This window comes from Schistocerca piceifrons, chromosome 8 (genome assembly GCF_021461385.2).
Source record: "Schistocerca piceifrons isolate TAMUIC-IGC-003096 chromosome 8, iqSchPice1.1, whole genome shotgun sequence".
Taxonomy (NCBI): domain Eukaryota; kingdom Metazoa; phylum Arthropoda; class Insecta; order Orthoptera; family Acrididae; genus Schistocerca; species Schistocerca piceifrons.
The window spans coordinates 75,263,445-75,283,663 of record NC_060145.1 but is presented as its reverse complement, the minus strand read 5'-3'; the positions used below and the strand labels follow the sequence as shown (position 1 = coordinate 75,283,663).

The window sequence follows — 20,219 nt, the reverse complement described above, 5'->3', positions numbered from 1 at the left end:
TTCTCTGATAACGAATGCCCGGTGTCAGAGGTTATACCGACAATATGCTTTGACACTGCATCGCTCCGTGCTGCCCTTAGCTAAATGCAGGAAACGGCAAACTCTTATTTAAACTGCTCGTATCTCATCGTTCTGTTTAACTGGAATGTTTTAACAGTGGTGTGCTCCTGAATTTTTGACTGTTTGGGAATGAAGTTCCAACTATTTTTATTTCTTATTTGCTCTCATCTTTTCTGAATCCATAAATTCACCGGGACGTGGAAACAGTACGGGAAAAATAAGTCATTTTCAGTTTGCGTGCTGATGAGCGCAGACTGCTTTGCAGACAGAAGTTGGTGCTGTGTTTGGTCGAACTGGGTAACGAGTGCCATCGCCAACAATCGTTCGCATTGTTCTTCACTAAACATATATGCTCTAAAACGATGTACGCTCTCCAGCTTACCGGGTGTATTTACAAGGAAAACGTTTAGAACATTTTTCCAGTATTATTTTTTTTCAACTTGATATCGCACAGTGGGATTATTTTCATTAAATAGAACTCATTTGCTACCAAAAACTTGCATTAATTGTCCCTCACAATGCCTTAAGAACGAAGCCTTTTTTCTCAATAATTTGCATTACTTTTTTGTTTCATGTACTCTCTGTTAAATGTCACTGTTATGCTTGAATATGCAAAAAGTTTTGTGTATCATAACTTACAAGTTCATAACGTCAGAACGTTGCTGGTTTATGCAGTATTGTGTACAGGGTGGAGCAAATTAATGTGACTCGGAGAACAGAGCTACAGGGTACAAAGAAACACAGCAGAGGAAAGGAAATACGGTATTAACATGACGATAGCAGATGTTGAAAGTCAACGCTACTAATCTTGTCGCAGATTTGGGCCCTGCTCAGCAAGTTGCTTGATTCGGATCAAAGCTGTAGACTCATACTAAATGTTCTGCTGCAGTTCTTAAAGACTATGAGGGTTGTTACGATACACCTTAGACTTGAGGGCTCCCCACACAAAGTAATCACACGCTGACAGGTCAGGTGATGCGATGTCCAGCTAAGGCCGCGACCAGACTGACCTCTGCTAATAACTCCGCCAGGAGTGAGGATTGTGTAAATGTGCTCCAAGACTCGGTCCGCTGTATGGGCAGTTGCTAGATCCTGTTGGAAGTAATTATAGGTATTTTGCTCCTCCTTTAATGCAGCCACAAATTGTGTCAAAATGTTGGCAATGTAATGCGGCTAAGTCATCGTGAGTCATCGTCTGATGAAGAACGATGGGACCAATAATGCGGCGCACAGACACTGCACACCATACCTCAACTTTCTGGTCACGCAATCGTGTTTCGTGGACATCAGTTAATGGCGTCCAGGTTGGTCCTGTAATCCTTGGAAACTCAGGGACTGTCACCGTTTAGAGAAGTGTTCATACTAGGCTATATACAGTATTTCAACCCCAGCCTACACAGTTCCGCAGGTATGGACAATCAGATCAGCTTCGTTCCTGCATTTAGGGCTTTCTAGCGAGTACAACTAATAATTGCACGGAGAGAATAAATAAAAAGAAAACCAGTTTAATGTCACGTGCAGTGGGAACGCTGAAAATCGGCGTGAGGACGGAGGCCGATAGAAAGTAGCTGGCCAAAGTGGCCGAGGGCTTAGAGAGACACAATAGCCCTTTGTAAAAAGGTGGAAGGTGTGCGACGCAGCGTAACTCCGCCGGCAGGATGGCGCCATGACAACAACAGGCAACGGTTCTTCCTGCCTTGTGCACCTAAAATAATAGAGACCGAGAAATCGAAAGGCAACAAATCACAGCCCTGCACTTCAATGCGTATGGCCTGTTTAGTAACAAGAAAAGTTGAAATATTCGGGGTATGCAAACAAAGATGGTCTGGCTCCTACCGAATCATCTAGAGAGATTTATTATTTTTTTAAAACAGCAGCTCCTGTAAGATGATATTGTTAAAGTAGCGTGGCGGGAGATACAGATCCCTGACTGGTTGGCACAAACATTCGTTGAGTGAACCTGTCCAGAGCCGATACCTGTAGAAAACTTCACTTCTTCCTGGACCCCCGTGAGCGATGGATGTGCACGACTTCTGCTTCGACACACGCGAGGTGGCGCGAGGTGGTGGATAGGTTTTGAGTGTAGCAGTTCCTAACATTGTTGCGCTGGCATGGATTTTGCCTCTGCAGGGTCAATTTGCAGCCTAGCCATTTTCGTGTAAATAATTAGCGTGTGAATTAACTTGTGCTACCGAAAAGCAAATCATCAAAAATGGTTCAAATGGCTCTGAGCACTATGGGACTTAACATCTGAGGTCATCAGTGTCCCCTAGAACTTAGAACTACTTAAACCTAACTAACCTAAGGACATCACACACATCCATGCCCGAGGCAGGATTCGAACCTGCGACTGTAGCGCCTAGAACCGCTTGGCCACTTCGGGCGGCGGAAAAGATAAGGTTGTTTGTTGGCACCGCGGTCGCGCGGTTCCAGACTGTAGCGCCTAGAAACGCTCGGCCACTCCGGCCGGCAGCAAATCATCATTATGTTGTAAATGAAGCATGACTACTGTAATAAAACTCAGCCTTACCTTGATTTAGCTTTGCTTATTCCTGTTTGAGACCTGGGGGTGACCTTTCTATCGGTTCCTGCTGATGTTGTAGACATGCCGAACGCAGAGTGTTGGGTGTCTTGTTGTGCGACAGGGCACAGAGGTGGAAGTACAGGTTGAGAACAGTTTTGCTGGAGCATTACAGAGCTGACCTCGTCTGTCATTAGTACGATATAGCCACCAAATTTGAACCACCTTACACCATCGCAAACTCAACACGCCGTTCTTAAGGACGCGATATCATCAGATGTGAAAGTTTCTTGTGAGTATGGTTGATAACGTCGGAAATATCATGAGGCTGTTGGCGTCTGTTGTTGTACATGGGCAAGTTCCAGTGTCAGAAAGCTGCAGTGAGATTCAGGAAACCTGCACAGGTTCCACGCTTGTATGAGGATTTGTAGTCAACTCATTAAGAAAATTAATGTATCGTGTCACGCTTAAGTTAGTGGAAAGACGCATTACTGTTCGCTTGCGCTATCGGCGATTGATCACTGGAAACAGTAGCGACCGTAAAATACCTGCAACAAACATCCGAGCTACCTCTAGTGGAACGACCGAATAAAACTAACTGTAGGAAAAGCAGACGCCAGGATGAGGTTCCTTAGATGAATTAACAAGGAAATGTGGCTCAACCACGGAAGAAGTGGTATACAAACCACTTGTTGGATCGATTCTCGAGAACTGCTCTTCAGTTGTGGGCTCTTACCAGATAGGATTAATATACAGAAAATATCCACTGAAGAATGGCGCGTTTCGTGATCAGGAGGTGGGGAGGGGGGGGGGGGAATTCTGCTAAGTACTGGCGGGTTACAAAGTAGTTTGTCGCACTCCAGTGTTAGACAACACTAGAGAGGCTGTTCAAATTCCGGGAGTGTGTTCTCCAACAAGAGTCAGGCAAACTGTTAATCCTTCCCGCTTAAATGTCACTGGACAACCACGACGGGAAAATGAGAGAATTCAGGGTTCATACAGAGAGCTAACTACAGCCTTTGTTCCTACTGCAGCGTCCTTGAAATGGGATGGACGACAGGGATTGGCGACTGACCCCCCAACATAACAAATGCAACGTGTTACGCATTATTGGGCAAGATGTCCCTTTATTGTATCATTACACGATGGCAGAGAAATCAATGGAAGCAGTCACATCCACACAATATCGAACAGTATGTGTACCGAGCGATTCAAAGTGGACTATATAAAACTAATCGCTCACAGGAGATTTACCAAGAAGTGTTCTTCGTGTTCTTCTTCTCGTGGGCCATTCCCGATTGGAACAGGGAAGGGGGAGGGGGAGAGTTAGGAGTGTTACACAAAGTACCCTCCGCCCTCCCACTCAACATAAGACGGCTTGCGGGTTTTATATGTTTATGCTGATGTAGATAAAAATGAAATTGGTTTTTACTTGGTCCCGTCATGGGTTAACAAATTCTGCCCAACGTGTCTTTTAGCTAATTGATTCCATCATTAATGAGATTCTGGAATGGCTCTGAAATATTGCTGCTGCAACATATCTACTGGACACAAAACGTTTGACAGCTACAAATTTGTTTTACATTAGTGAATGCGTGAAGTCAAGTGGTGCACAGGAGAGACTGGGGAACAACTATACTTAACTTCCCTGTGTTCCCATCGATACTTTTCAGTCTAGGCTCTACTCACAAACTTTTTCTTTCATTGGCCCAGATAGCTTCTATATTATACGGCACTTATTGTTTTTCCCTTTGGAAGACAAATAATAACAATCCCTTTCCTATTTCAGAAAACTGTCCACAACATATTGTGCACCTGAAGTGTACTTTGGTTTTCTCGGTGGGAGGCAGCGTTTTAAAACGAAAGCACAGGAGGAGAAAGAAAATAACCAAAGCACAGGCACTAAATTTTTATATGATGCCTGCGTGGGTGAAATGAGGCACATTCAAATATTATTGCAGACACTAGAGCCACCTGGTTCTGACGAAACGTTGTCATGATAGGAATAGTAAGCAGCACGATTCTATTTGGTCATTATTATGCCTCCTACTGTATTTTCAGAAAGAATGAAGAAAGTAACGTGACTTGCGCACATAATAAATCCTCGTCTTGAAATACATCACAAACAAGGACTCGGTGTCGCGATGTGTGCAGTACTCTCATAGCACTCCGTATGTCCGTAGCCATGAGTAACGCACAGCTCGGAGCAGCTGTTAGAAGACTGCCAAATACTATAGGCAAATGAAACTGAAGGCTTATGAGCGGTGCCTGCTGTAGAATCGCCCTGGCATGTAGTACCTTCATCAAGAATCTGCTGAGGTTTTCTTCAGCTTCTCCTGCACTGCAAGGTTTAGGCACTTGTGTCTGCTCCGTTTTCATTTTTCACTGCCACCTCATGCTAGATCTTCCCTCGCCCCTTCTTACTCTTGGCTGACAAAACATGGCCTAACGTGGGATTCTCTACACTCACTATCTGTAGGTGATATTTTAACAATGTTTTATTTTCTTCAGTCTTTTCATTAACATTATAAATATCTAGTTAACTCCTAATAGCGCCATTCCCTGTAAGGTCTTTCCCAGTAACACCTCTCACTTCCTGAGACATCTCATTTCCGATTCTTGTAATTTACTTTTATCTCCTTCTTTAAGGATCCATCACCCACTTTCACACAGCAATACAGGAGTACCCACGGTTTTATAAAATTTTAATTTTGTGTCTTTTATTATTTTGTTCCGGAATGCTTTCTTTACCATTCAGTCTATTGAATGATATTTGCTGCATTCTTGTCCACATGGTAGCTTATATCGCATCCCAAAAAACTGAATCTGGATATCTGCTCAAGTAGTGTATTATCTATTAGTACTTTCGAGCGTGGTTGGTAGTGGGGGGGATAGCGTTTCCTATGATGAACCATGATCGCAATTTCCTCCACGGGTATACGAAGGTTATATGCTCTATTATACACTGATTTCTGTAGCTCATTTTTAGTTTATTCCAAAATTGTTACTTTTGTCAGGATTCATAATGATATTAACATATTTATTTAATTTGTACACCCGAATTTACTACCTGTTTCCAGTTCTTAATCAAATAATTTATACATCCATTAAATGAGGTTTGAGAAAGGCTATAGCCCTGTTTAAGTCCCTTGTTGGTTGCGATTTCAGCAGTTTCATTATTGCCGACTTTTATCATTACTTTTGTGTTCTTGTATAATATTTTCATAGCTGCAGTAAGTTGTATAGGAAATCCAGCTTTAATCATTACGTCCTTTCCGTTCACTATGTCAAAATATTTTTCGATTCAATAAAGCTATATGTGTCTCTAAACTATATTATCACTGCGTAAGCGGCATTTCCGCAATCCACTTTGCTCATCTAATAAAGGGATCTCTGTTACGGTTTTTATACGAAGTATTAATTATTTTTCCAAACATTTTGTAGGCTGAGTTTTGGAGGCAAATTAATCTATAATTTTCACAGTTGCTTCTTTGACGTTTTTTTTAAAAAAAACTGATATCTCCTCCACATGTATCCTACTCTACTGTAGTTATAAAATGAATCTATGACTTACGGTGTGGTAGCCTAGTTATTTGTTAAGCGTGGTTACTTTTTCGCTTACACTCGTCTTCATTGTCTGGTGTTTTATTCTGCAGGAATTTTTTGTGTCCTGTATCCTCTTCTTCAACGACTTTTGCGATAATTTAATTCCAAACTCTTATTCCTTTCTTTTTCCTAACGTTCTTTATTCCCAATGTCTCATATGCCGCTTCCTATTCATTATTTAATATTCTGCCATTCTTTCCTGGATTATTTGAGTGTCTTGTAAATATTTCTGTCGATGACTTTGATAAAATTTTCGAAAATCTACTTATTCTACAAGGTACATCTTAGTGACATCTTCATACTTTGTTTGTCTTCTTGGTCGAAGTTTCTTCCCCTTCGCTATCACTGAAACTGTTGCGATAACTAAACAGTGACCTGAACAGATATCGCTTCCTCAGTGTGCGTGTGTTATATCTTGATCTTAATTACATATCCTGTCGTTTGCGATTACGTAGTTTATTATAGATCTATGACTCCTAGTAGTCCATATAATCTTATGTTTCTCTTTTTTCCTAAAAATGTGTTAATGACCTTCAACTGGTTGAAGGTACCAAACCGTATAAGTTAGTCACCATTTTTGTTGATGTACTGTTCTTCGAATGTATGCACAACTCCTGAGATAGATGCTGCGTACTCTAGTACAAAAATCTCCGTAACTGAGAACTGGATATCTTTTAACTACTACAGTTTCCAGTTTGTTGTGTACATTCTGGATTTGTTAATGCCATGTTAATAGCAGAAGTGGCTCTCCAAGAATTCTTAATCAGTTAAATGCAACCAGCATGACGTTCCAACTTCATCTTTCATTGTTTCAGGTAACATATGGATAATGACCTGGTCAGCCGGAGAACACTGACTGACGTTAATATGAACTAAAGAACCTATCTCTAACAGGTAACTATGGCTGTTTTTTCTGTTAATTAAGAGTCGATATGGTTTTGAAGAAAGAAATAATGTTCTGTGAATCTATTTCTTCGCAATTTATCCTTGGTTTACAGCAGTTTTTTATCGCATTTCTTTCTTGAATTCATCTTGACTACTGATACGTTACTGTAAAGTTCTCATATGTTTTCTGCAATTGTAAATAATTCAGCTTTACTGTTCTGAGACAAAGATGAATGAGCACACTGCATGAGTAGTGAAGAAGATCCCTGACTCTGTGTTTAGTCTTATCCGTGGTTGTCTTGTTAGTCAGTTGTGCAGCGCTGAGACATTCTTATTTGAGGCACAGCAGCGAGCAATTGAGTTTTTCAGAGAATGAGGTCTGTTACTGTAAATCTGGGGGAATTTATCGGGAATACTTTATTCTGGAGACGCAAATTCATTTAATACTTTCTTGTTACTTATGTTAATTGAGGATATTTTGGAGGAATTTTAAAGGTATGTTTGTAGTTTCGTTGTTGTGCGAGAATTTCATGATTATTAGAGTCTTCCTATGTTGTGCGGTCTTTTTGTCAACAATCAGAGTTTGATTTCTTAAAAACGTGTCTCTTTAAAGTAAAACCCACCTCCATGATTCATAGTAAAGTTTTTAATTTTTATCGTGTGTGTATTGCACCTTGCGCCACACGAAGCAGCAGATTGTTTCTGACAAGAAGTATTTAGAGTAGATTATCTATCTTTAGCTGCTGCGCCTGCTGATTTGTATTTGCTTTCGAGAACATCGGTACTCCAGAAACATAAAAGCAGCATGGAGACCAAGAGGTAAGTCACTTTAATTTCAGAACAGATCTCATCTTGCATTCTTGGTGAAACAATGTGTAATCAGGATTGGAAGGCGTCGCAGTAGCAAGTACTTTACTTTTCAGTGGACAGTATGGGTAATTTCGGACAGCTATTTTCCTCCGATTAGACAAGTAATTTACTTTTGTAGATATTTTCAGTCTAACATTTCACTCCATAACACGCATCGTTCATAATGACCTTCGGTACCGAGTTTTAGTTATACGTTTTCACTGAGCGCACAATTTGTTTCTTTTGGCACTTTATTAGGTTCATTTTCTTTGTTTCAAATTTTGTATTTCAGGAAGTTTAAAATTTTATTTCACGACACTGGTCACATGCGCAACAAATGTCCAAATAATTCAGTTTTGCTCAGCAACTGAATACGCTTCCAAAAGTACACGTCACATGAGGAGGAAGTTTTCGAAAAAAGTGTATTCTGTTTTATCTCATATAGACAAATTTTATCTTTTATTGATTTAACGACTGTTAGTACAGACAACTTCAATATATACTTTTTCAACCACCTGACCAAGCTGTAATGTTGCATGTAAGTTCTACAAAGTTCCTGTGCGTCTTTTACATATAGTTGCCAAATGAAGCAAAATGGAAATAAATCAATCCACAAATATGGTAGAGTAGATCTTTACTTTATTTATTGGTACTATCATGAATCGAACCTCGCATAACGTAATTACTTATTGATTTAACGACTATTAGAACAAACAATTTCAATATACACTTATTCAACCATGTGACCAAGTTGTAATGTTGCATGTAAGCTCTAATGTTACCAATTACGAAGTCCCTGTCCATCCTTTAAATATAGTTGCCAAATGAAGCAAAATGGAAATAAAGCAATCCACAAATACAGTAGAGTAGATATTTACTTTGTTTATTGGTACTCATTGCAAAGAATAGATAGAAGCTTTGCATGTGACATATTTTTGTATTTTTCTCTTTTATATATTTTAATATAAGTGTAAACTCAAAAAAGTATGAAAACAGCAGGACAAGTGCTATTAAATTGTAAGCCAAGAAAGACGTAAAATATTCACCTGAAGCTGACTGAATAGTCGTCAGCCGAAATATCCCGACTATACGCCTACATTATCCGACTGCAACCCCGAAACCTCACTGAATGCTCATTACGCTGAAAAAAAACTTAAAGAAGCACAAATAAGAACATATTTCTCCGTAATGCAGAGCATGATAATAGTATAAAGAATGAACTATTTAAAGAACATGAGTACAACGCAGATCGTCCGTACTCTGGCGTAAAATGATACAGTTTGTGGCACACGTCACAGTATCTGCTTGCGTAGATCCACAAAATCACACATTGGTTGGCTTATCACCATGGAATTCAGAGTGGTTAAACATCTACAATGAAAATCCAAGGGTATCGAATGAAATAACGGTTACTGATTTTCTTTTCCTTAGGTTTCAAGAAAAGGGCTATCGCTTCATCAGCAGATTTGCTATTAGTATTAAGTAATAAGATTCAATGAGTTATCGAGCTGAAGTCGATATGATAACCTGCATGTCTTCAGAAAGAAGCTTATCAAAGCGGGTTGGATGCATCATTTGTTAAAAATGATAGTAAATAGATGGTTGCTTGTGACTATGTAGCACAATTACTAAGCAATAAGAAAATGAGATTGACAAAAATGTAATGTGTAAACGAAAGTAAATAGGATCTTCCATGACAAAAAAAAATAAGAAATAAAAAAAAACGCATTGCAATCTGATCGATTAATCACAGCATTCCAGAGCACCCATGGACGCAAACTGGGAAGGACAAAGAAAGGAGCAGATAAAATACTATGTACAATGTACAATCTTAACTGTTTTGAAATCTGATTCAGACAGCGTATAAAGATTGTAGTGGACAATAAATATAAGGAAATAGTATTGTACGCGACCGCATTCTAGAATACGGAATTCTTTCTATGTGGTGGTGATGCACTGTGGAGAAATTTTCGTAGTTGCGGAGTTGCGGAATATCAAGCGTGTAACGCAAAACTGGGTAACAAAAATTTTAAATCGATATGATTACATCACATGAGACAAAGAAATGATGCTACACAGCTACTTCCATTTTCTAGGATCGACTTGCAGCAGATAACCACATAGTAAAATTTAATGTAGATGAAATGATAGTATACTTTAAGTAAGATTGAGTTCTCCTATACGAAGCAATCGGTCCTTGCCTTCTCTGATCTTTGTGCCTTCTATAGCTGATTGATGGGGACGTAAGAGGGTGGAAGAGGGGTGAGTACGGGGGAGTACTTATAGGAAAGTAAGAACAACAAGAAACCACATGAAAAAAGTATCTGCAGTAAGATGTGGCAGTAAAGCAATTATCGTCCAATATCTATATGTAATTCGCAAGGGTCTAGGCGTAGCGCCTCTTACGTCCTTCTTCCCGGTTTCAGCCCCAGCCACTGCTTAAATTTTTTAATAAAAATCATCAGCGAGTGCGACCAGATAATTCCGGTAGATGGAGTCATCCTCGATTAACCAACAGTCTTGTCAAAGAGAGCGATGGAGCGAAGAGTGGTTCGGATCACCCTCTAGATATTGGGGTGGTAAACTGCCCTAAAAAAGCGGATGAATCAACAATGATCAACGGCACGAAGATGCAGATGCTCTGAAAACCACTTCACTGAAGACATACAGTGTGTAACCTCAGGACACGTGGTCTGATTAACAAACTGGCATTATGATCCCTCCATCGGCACAAAATTCCGGATTTGTACCCCATTCCGATCTCCGAGAGGGAAACACGAAGTGGGAGGTAACAGTGTAAAATTAGGTTTAATGACCAATGAAATGGTAACATTCTACGAACAGGAGAGTGAAATGTCAGGAGTCTGAATGTGCCAGGATAGCTAGAAAATCTCGAAAGTAAAATGCAAGAATTGGATCTTGCTATAGCAAGGGTCACCGAAGTGAAACAGGAAAAAGGTAAGGATTTCTGGTCAGACGATTGTAGGATAAGGTCAATAATGGCAGAGAATGAAAAGTAAGCGAGTAAGTTACTCTAAACAATTCAGTGATAGAATTATTGTTTTGAGAAACAACAGTAAACCAATAACAACAATGATTGAGGTACACATGCCGAGGTCACATGCAGAAAATTGAGAGACAGAGAAAGTGTAGGAAGGCACTGAACGAGTAACTCAGTATGTAAAAGATGATAATCTAATAATCATGGGGGACTGGAACGCTGTGGTACGGGAAGGAATTGAAGACGGTGTTACAAGAGAAGTAGTGGGAATGAGAGAGGAAAAAGACTAATTGAGTTCTGCAGTAGACTCATGCAGATAACAGCGAATACACTGTTCAAAAGTCACAAGAAGTGGAGGCATACTTCGAAGTCGCCTGAAGACAGGGGAAGATTCCAGTTGTATTATATGATAGAGAGATTCAGAAATCACCTATTAGACTGTAAGGTGTATCCGCTAGCAGATATAGACTCAGACCATAATTTAGTAATGATGAAGAATATGCTGAAGTCTAAGAGGAATGAACGTGAAAGGAAATGTGATACTGAGGTACTGAGGAATTATGAGAAGTTATCTGACGGTGCAGATAATGTGAGAATGAACACCACAGTTCAGCTGAACAGGAATGGAAATCGATAAAAAGGGCAACTACATGAATTGGATAAATGCCGATACAAAAGTAACTGCGAAAGAAACTTTGGTTAACAGAAGAAGTATTTCAATTGATCAACGAAAGAATGAAGTACAAAAATGTACAGGAATAGATACGAATGAAGAAATACCAGTGTAAGTCACTTAAGACTGGAATAAATAGAAGTGTAGGGAAGTTAATGCGAAATGCCTGCAGAAAAGGACTGTCTCAGCATATAGAAAAGTCATAACAACCTTCGATGAAATTAAAAGCAAAGGCGCTAACATGCAGAGTGCAGGACAAATGCCACCGTTAACGGCAGAGGAGAGAGCAGACAAGTGAAAACAGTGGGCTGAAAGCCTTTGCAAGAGGGAGAAAATGTCCGTTGATGTGATAAAAGAAGTGGAAGTCGATACGGACGACGCAGGGGATCTAGAATTACAGTCTGAGTTGGTCAGTGCTTTGAAACACTTCAGATTAAATAAGGCAGCGGGCATAGTTTCGGAGTTACTAAAATTGTTGGGGGAAGTGGCAAGGAGCAAACGGCTATTCATGTACATGTGTAGGCTCTATGGAACTGTGGACATACCATCAGACTTTCGGAATAACATCACCCACACAATTCCGAAGACTACAAGAGCCGACAAGTTTGAGAATTGTTGCACAATCAGCTTAAGATCTCGCGCGTCTTAGCTGTTGACAGCAGTAATATACAGAAGAATGGAAAACCAAACTGCGGATCTGTTTGATGACAATCAGTTTGGCTCTAGAAAAGATAAAAGTTCCAAAGAGGAAGTTCTGAAGTTAAGAACGATAATGGAAGGTAGATTAAGAAAAAAAGGCACGTTCATAGGATTTGTCTAGATAGGAAAAGCTTTTGACGAAGTGCAATAGTTCAACATGTTCGATATTCATATGAAAATTAGGTTGATAGTCTATAGTTTGTAGAAGAATTAAGAGGAAAAAATAAGAATGGAAGACTACGAACTTAGTGCTCACATTAGAAAGTTTTTATACAGGGATGTAACTTTTTCCCTTAGTGTTCAGTTTATATATCGAAGACGTAGTGATGACAACAAAACATAGATTCAGGCGTGGGGTAAAAATTGAGGATGAAATAACGTTAGTGTTAAGATTCGCTGATGACATTGTTGTCCTGGGTGAAAGCGAGGAAGAACTGTAACGTTGCAGAACCCAATGAGCAGTCCATTCAGCATCTGTTACTGATTGAGAGTAAATCGAAGAAAGATTAAAGTACTGAGGAGTAGCAGAAATGAGATTAGCGATGAACTTAAAATCAAAATTGGGAAGCACGAAATAGATGAAATGATGAAAATCTGCTACCTTGGAAGATAAATAACACACGACGGATGAAACAAGGAAGACATAAAAGAAGCAGACTAGCACAGACAAAGAGGGCATTTCTGCCCAAAAGAATACTAGTACCAAACATTGGCCTTGATTTGAGGAAGAAATTTCTGATAACGCACGGTTGGAGCACAGCACTGTATGAAAATCAAATGAATCACAGTTTGTGGGAAAACCGAAAAACAAGAAAACGAAGTGTTTGAAATGTTGTGCTATAGAATGATGTTAAAGATTGGGAGGACTGATAATAAAGGACAATACGAAACGATACGCTATTGCAGTGTCTGGGTTACTCTGGAATATCGTATTTATCCGCCGACACTGGGCAGGCGACTCTCAAGTAAAATAACTGACCTGTATGGAAATATACATAATGGATCTACGAGTACAGGTTGCAGACGCATGGTTGACGACATACGGAAGTTTAGGTCTCGTCCTGAGTGTGCACGAATAGCCAAATGGTTAGGCGACCGCTCGCGATAAACGGGAAATCCGGGTTCGAGCCCCGCTACTACACATAGTTTCATTGTCGTGATTCCTTTCTCCAGCTGGTGGTTTTCCATTTTCGCCATAGAGAATACAGGTAATGATAATTTAGGAGGAGGAACATGTGGATAATGTTGACAAGAAGAAGGGACACTATGACAAGAAATGCATTAAGACATTATGGAATAATTTGGATTGTACTTCAGGGATCGGTAGAGGAGAAAAACTGTAGAGGAAGACAGTGTCTGGATTACATCCAACAAATAATTGAGGATGTAGGTTGCAAGAGCTACTCAGACATGAAGAGGTTGGCGTGTGAAAGGAATTCGTGTTGTGTCGCATCAAGCAGTCAGAAGACTGATGGAAAAAAAGAGCAGTGCAACATCTCTGGCATATTGATTTTCTACGCATGTTAGGATACGTATTTATTGACACTCAGTAACAATGGGAAGTGTTGATGCTCTCGTTATATTACTTGCAGTTTTCTTTTATCGTTAATGTGCAGTGGATAGCTATGCTACCCAGTGGGCAGCTATGGTCACGTAGTGTACCCTATGGGCTGTAGACGATAATGGTAATCTCCCGTAAGAATTCCTCGATACGCAGAAAGAGCAGCGCTTGACGCCACTGTCATTTGATTTGTCAGCACCTTACGAGAAAGGAATGACGTCATCAGAGACGGAGCACAAGCTTGAATCGGGAAAGGTTGGGAAAGGAGACCGGCTGTGTGCTTCACAGGGAAATCATGCGGACATTTTTGTTAAGCGATTTAGAGAAACCACGATAAACCTAAATGCAGATCGCGTAGCATCCACAGTAACGGAAGATGGTGGGGACGGCTAAGAACTTCAAGGAGGGTACTAACAATTATTATTCCCATCTTTCAATTTCTTTGCCCACTCAGCTGTATTTATTGTTTTCCGGGTTTAAATACTATCGATTTTTTTGGTCGCACGGCTTCATCTTCAGGGACATCACCTGTCCATGTATCATCACGTACAACTGACCGTTAGGGTTTAAAAGTGCTTTTTCATACATGGATGGTAAGCAGTTCACTCATCCACTTGATCGGACGCTATATCGCTCCTTAGCATGTGACACTTCGTAAGTCGCGTTTCTTATCATTTTGCACTACTGGTATCAAAAACTGCAGAAAAATGATCTGCAGTGTCATATTGATATCTAGTAAAATACGAACGAAAAATTCTAAGCTAAATTCTGTTTTAAAGTGATGCCTTGTGAATCCATTAGTGTGGTAACCCTGTCCAGTTTTTTCTCTTTCCTGCAAAGTTGCGTTTATGTATCGCATGTCAAAGAGTAGTGTATGAAGTGTATGTACATCGATTCCCGTGTCTCCCTGCTTGATGATGGAGACTTGTAACTTCGAAATCGATAGTATTTGAGCTGGAAACAATAAATACAATTGAGTGAACAAAGAAGTACGGCAGACAGTCATACAATGTTATTAACCAACAAAATGTTAAGTTATATAATGAACATTTTTTGGTTGCGTGCATGAGGGGCATTCAATAAGCAAGGCAACACTTTCTTTCTCGGACAGTTTGCGTTGAAAAAATGCAAAACTTCCGTCGGAACATTGTGGAATATTCCTGCTTCAAGCCCTATAGTTTCAAAAAGTTCCGATAGTTGGCGGCACTATACATAACATTCAAAATGGTGTCTGTCAAGGAAGTGCGTTCCAAGCACGGAGGTGTCATTGAGTTTCTTTTGGTGGAAACCTAGATGGCAATAAAGAAAATCCTGCAGTCTTTCTTTCTTTACCCTCAGATGGTAGTAGTAAATGCCTTCGGGTAAAGGCTACATTTCCCCCACTAGATGTAGTTAGAAGATAGTGGAACGGAGGTGGAAACCTAGAGCATCGGAGACATTTACATGCGCTTGCGGAATGTCTACGGAGACCTGGCAGCGAACAAAAGTACGATGAGTCGTTGGGCGAGGCGTCTGTCATCATCGCAACGTGGTCTCGCAAACCTGTTCGATCTTCCGCGTGCCTTCCGGTCATACTCAGCTGTGACTCCTTCAATGCTGCAATGGGCTTACATATTCATTCGAGATGATCGACGGATCACAATAAAACACCTCGCTGCACAACTGGACGTCTCTGTTGCTAGTGCTCTCGCCTACCATTTATGGCACTCGCGAAAGGTGTGTGCCGGCTGAGTTACTCGTCGTCTGACAGAAGACCATAAAGAGAACAAAAGACCATCTGCTGGGCGCCGTGAAGGATCCACTCAGCAGCACGTGGATATGGGAAGGGTATTGAGGCATCAAGATGCTGGCTCCAACGTCGACCAGTAGAGTGATACCTTAGGGGCTTACAGGCCGTCCCAGTAAGGTGGCGTAAGGCCATTTCAATGAACCGAGATTGCGTTGACAAACAGGGTTTTGTACCCACGAGAGTGGGGAATAATATGGTGTATTGGAATTCTGAATAAAACCAACCTGCTTTTCAAAAAAATCGTTCCATTACTTTCTGAACTCACCCCGTACAAATCTGCAGTCCTGGTACGCATTACAGTACCCGTATCGTAGCTCCCTAGCACGTCGCTAGAGGAGCCGTAAGAAAATGATGTAGCCCACTGAGAAACTGCAGCATCATACAGCAGTTTGTTCTCTGCATTGGAAGGGGAACAATGCTGATGGTGTGTGTTCGACAACAATACGCTACCATATGACAGAGTTGGCAGGTTCTTGAAGCACTTTCAGTGTGGTGAAACAAGTCTGAGTGAGGAAGTCGAAGTGGCAGTCCAAGTTTCTGTGAAAAACATGTCAGGTCGCCGTCCTCTAAGTTCCACCACTGCTCACTCCCATTTAAAAAGCCATGAGCCGATGCAGTAGCGGAATTTCCTATGTGTCAGGCCTATGTTCTAGTTGCCTAATAGACACAGGCGAGTGCTGAATGTATTACTATGACCCCCGACAAAGGAGCAAATCAAGCACTGGACACTTGTGGAGTCATAACCGGCGAAAGAGGCAGAGACCCAGCCATCATCGGGCAAGGAGGTCCTGAGTGTTATTTGGGACTACGTGGTGTGGTATTAACAGATTATGCTTTTAAGTGGAAAATAGTCACAGAAGCATACTATTAAAATCTTCTGAAGAAATTATGGGAAGCTGACAAGACTAAGGGTCCAGAAAACTATTAAAGGTGGTGTTTCTGCTCCACGAATATCCCACCTCATTCTGAACAGGACACACTCTGACATACTGCTTCTTCGGGCTATCAAATTTTGTCTCAGGCCCTTATTCTCTTGACGTGGCACCCAATGACTTCTTCTTTTGTGGATGAAGAAACCATTACGTAGCATTCATTTTGAGAATGACGACGAGGTGATTTTCGAGGTGGCACGTGTCCATAACAGCCAAAATACAGTCTTGGTAATCAAGCTCTGCTCCAATTCGTTCATCGCTGGGATAAATGTGTCGCACTGCAGGGTGAATATGTAGAGAGGAAGTGATAACATCACAGAGCTAAAGAGAAAAAGGATTTATTTTCCTCTACGAAGTTAATGTTGAGAGTCGGTCGAGCATCTTACATTTTACCAGTCTTATGGCATCAGGCCCTCATTGGAGATCAGCAGCACAACTTTAAGGAGAAACGGCCGGAGCAGAACCATTTAGTTTAAGTGAAGTACAGCGGGTCCTAAGACACCATTTCCGCATCTCTCGCCGTTTCTGTTCGCGTTTCTGAGTTTCGCGAATAAATTATCGCTCCTCTTCCGCTGAACACGAAGAAGGAAATTTAAAAAGTGGTTTTAGGGAAGAGCTATTTGTTAACGGGGCTTGGAGGTGAGGAGGGGGGGGGGAGGGGGATAGGTGGCGACAGTCGGCAGCGAGCGGCGACACGGCGGCTGTTATTACCCAGAGTACAGCGCGCCGGGGTTGATGGGTGGCCAGGGGGCGCCAGAATGGCGAGGCCCGGGCTTGTAACAAGGCGCCGGCAAACGCTACAAGATATTTGGGAGCGGGCGCCGGAGCAAAACAGAAACATATATTTATAAGGGAATTGTAAGGTGTAATTTAAAAGAAAAGGTGACAAAATATCGCGCTGCGGGCGGATCCCTTAGGCTGCAGAACGCGCTGCGACGCCCAGGCGCTCGTCATAAATATCACCGACAAAGGGGAAAGGAATGGAAAGGAAAGGAATGGAAAGGGAAGCGAAGCGGAGGGAAGGGAAGGGAAGGCACGCGGGTGCGAGAAGCGATAGCGGCCTCGGCTCGGCCTTAAGACGCGGTGTGCGCCCAGCAAGGCGGGAACGCTGCCCGTGCCACAAGGCACCATCGGCGGCGGCGGCAGCGGCAGCAGCAGCTGCTGAGTAAAATGGCTCTGAGCACTATGGGACTTAACATCTGTGGTCATCAGTCCCCTAGAACTTAGAACTACTTAAACCTAACTAACCTAAGGACATCACACACATCCATGCCCGAGGCAGGATTCGAACCTGCGACCGTAGCAGCTGCTGAGTAGCGATGTAGACGAAGAAGCCTACACACCTCCAGTCTAACTGCCCGACACAAAATCTGTACAGTTATCAGAACTCAAGGTGTGTAGCCTACATACAGTATCCCCTCAGTTCTGGCGTTGTCTGCGATGTTTATCTCACTCTTGGTATGCTAAGGCTTTAGCGTGCAAAACAGCTAAGATCATAAGCACCCAAATAATATCTTAAAATGGGCTGTTTTCTAGGGAAAGCACTCGGATAGTCATAGTGAGCCTGGAGCGCTAGTCAAAGAGCAACAAACATAGTGGAAAGGCAAAATGAATAATTGCAACAATCCTCCTTTTTAGGGTTCCGTACCTCATTGTGTGAACCGGAACCTTTCTAACTTTGTTGTCTGTCTGTATGTCTGACTGTCCGTTCCTTAAGACCTGTTTTCCTCAGCAACGCATTGAGGTATCAGACTGAAAGTTACGTCAAACACTAAACTCTACGGTCCCGTGGCGCTGTAAAAACTGTAAGTTTCTATGTCAGTGCAATCAAAAGGTACTGCCGCTTACTTGACATATTTCGATACTCGCAAACTCACTAATCACAACCTATAGACGAACTATCTGTATACATAACTAAGTTTGTATGGGATCCTCAGAGAGCCAGTCCTTGTCCGGTATCTTTTAAGAGAACATTTGCCAAGAGTTTCTCGGACAACTGTTGTCCACGGTCGAAAATTAAATCTCCTTCACCGCGTTGCGACAGCGAGTAAAGATTACAATGCGTTCTGCAGCTTTCCGTGTATCTGCTAAGACATCAGATAGCTCAGATAACAAATACACTTTAAAGCGAAAGGTAATAAGAAATCTGTTACTAATTTAGAAAGTGGCGCACCGTCAGTGATTCCTTACTGTGATAAGAAAGCAATGCGGAGTCGCTGCGTAACAGATGAGGACGGCAGATCCTTCCGACGAGACATACGAGAGACGTGCGTCTGTAAAAAGAATGGTGCAGGAAGTATGCAACTACACCGTCATACCTTAGCAAAATATCTTGCCACTAAGCGAGTCTAAGGCTTCTGTCCCTGCAGTCGTTGACTGCTGTGGAAGTAAAAGATAGCAAAACGAAAGCCGCAGTTCCGAATTTCACGTTTAAAAAATCGTTAACGCAGGAGAATCGTACAAACATACCGTCGTCAGACCGTCGTACAGACTCTTGTAAGGAAGAGATAGTAATAAGCAACCCTGGCGCAGAGAAACAACTGAAAGACTTGAAAGCGAATAGATCGCCAGGTCCGGCTGGAATCCGAATTCGGTTTTACAAAGAGTACGGCATTGGCCCCTCACTTAGCTTACATTCATTACGAATCTCTCGCATAGTGACCGGAAAAAGGCACAGGTGACTCCTCTTTCGAGGAAAGGTAAAAGGTCCACTCAATTACAGAGCAATATCTTTAACATTGGTTTGTTGCAGAATCCTTCTCACTTCGAATATTATAAATATCCTTGAGACGGAAAACTTCTCCACGAATCAGTGCAGTTTTAGAAAGCAGATTCCATATTCCTAGTTTTCCGAAAAAGCGTTTGACACGGTGCTCCACTGCAAACTGTTGACGAAGACACGAATATATGGATTAGGTTCCCAAATACGTGGTGGGCCTGAAGACTTTTTAAGTAATCGAACCCAGTAAGTTGTACTCGACGGCGAATGTTCATCAGATACAAGGTTGTCGTTAGGAGTGCCCCAGAATAGTGTGATAGGATCACAATTATTTTCTACATACAAAAATTATTTGGCGGGCAGGGTGAGCAACAATACTGTGGTGTACTGGAAGGTTTCGTCATTGAGTGACTGTAGGAGGATACAAGGTGATACAACGTGACTCAAAGTTTCTAATTGGTGTGGTGAATGATAGAACAATGTAAGTTAATGCGTATGACTAAGATAATCAGTCCTATAATATTCGAAAGCAATATTAGTTACAGCTCGACCCAGTCACGTCCATTAAAAATGTAGCTGTAAAATTGCAAAGAGACATGGAATTAAACGACTTGTAAAGACTGCAATACGGAAGGTGAATGGTCGACTTCCTTTTATTAGGAGAATTTTAGGGAAATGTGGTTCATATGTAAAGGAGGTGACATATAGGACAATATTGCGTTGCTGTCTTGAGTAGTGTTCGAGTGTTTGGGATCCGCACCAGGTCGGATTACAGGAAGACATCAAAGCAATTCAAAGGCGGGTTGCTAGATTTCTTGCAGGCAGGTTCGAACAACATGCAAGTACAGAGGAGATGCTTTGGGAACTCAGATAGGAATCTGTGGACAGAAGGCGACGTTCTTTTCGAGGAATGCTACTGAAAAA

General features: G+C 41.6%; 1 long non-coding RNA gene across 1 annotated transcript in view; it reads left to right on the top strand.

Moving 5' to 3' along the window:
- Positions 1–20,219, top strand: part of LOC124711932 — a 186,272-nt gene that overhangs the window by 124,606 nt on the left and 41,447 nt on the right. The window contains exon 2 of the long non-coding RNA XR_007005544.1: positions 7,003–7,081. This is a non-coding gene — a long non-coding RNA (uncharacterized LOC124711932). The remainder of the gene's footprint in view (positions 1–7,002; positions 7,082–20,219) is intronic.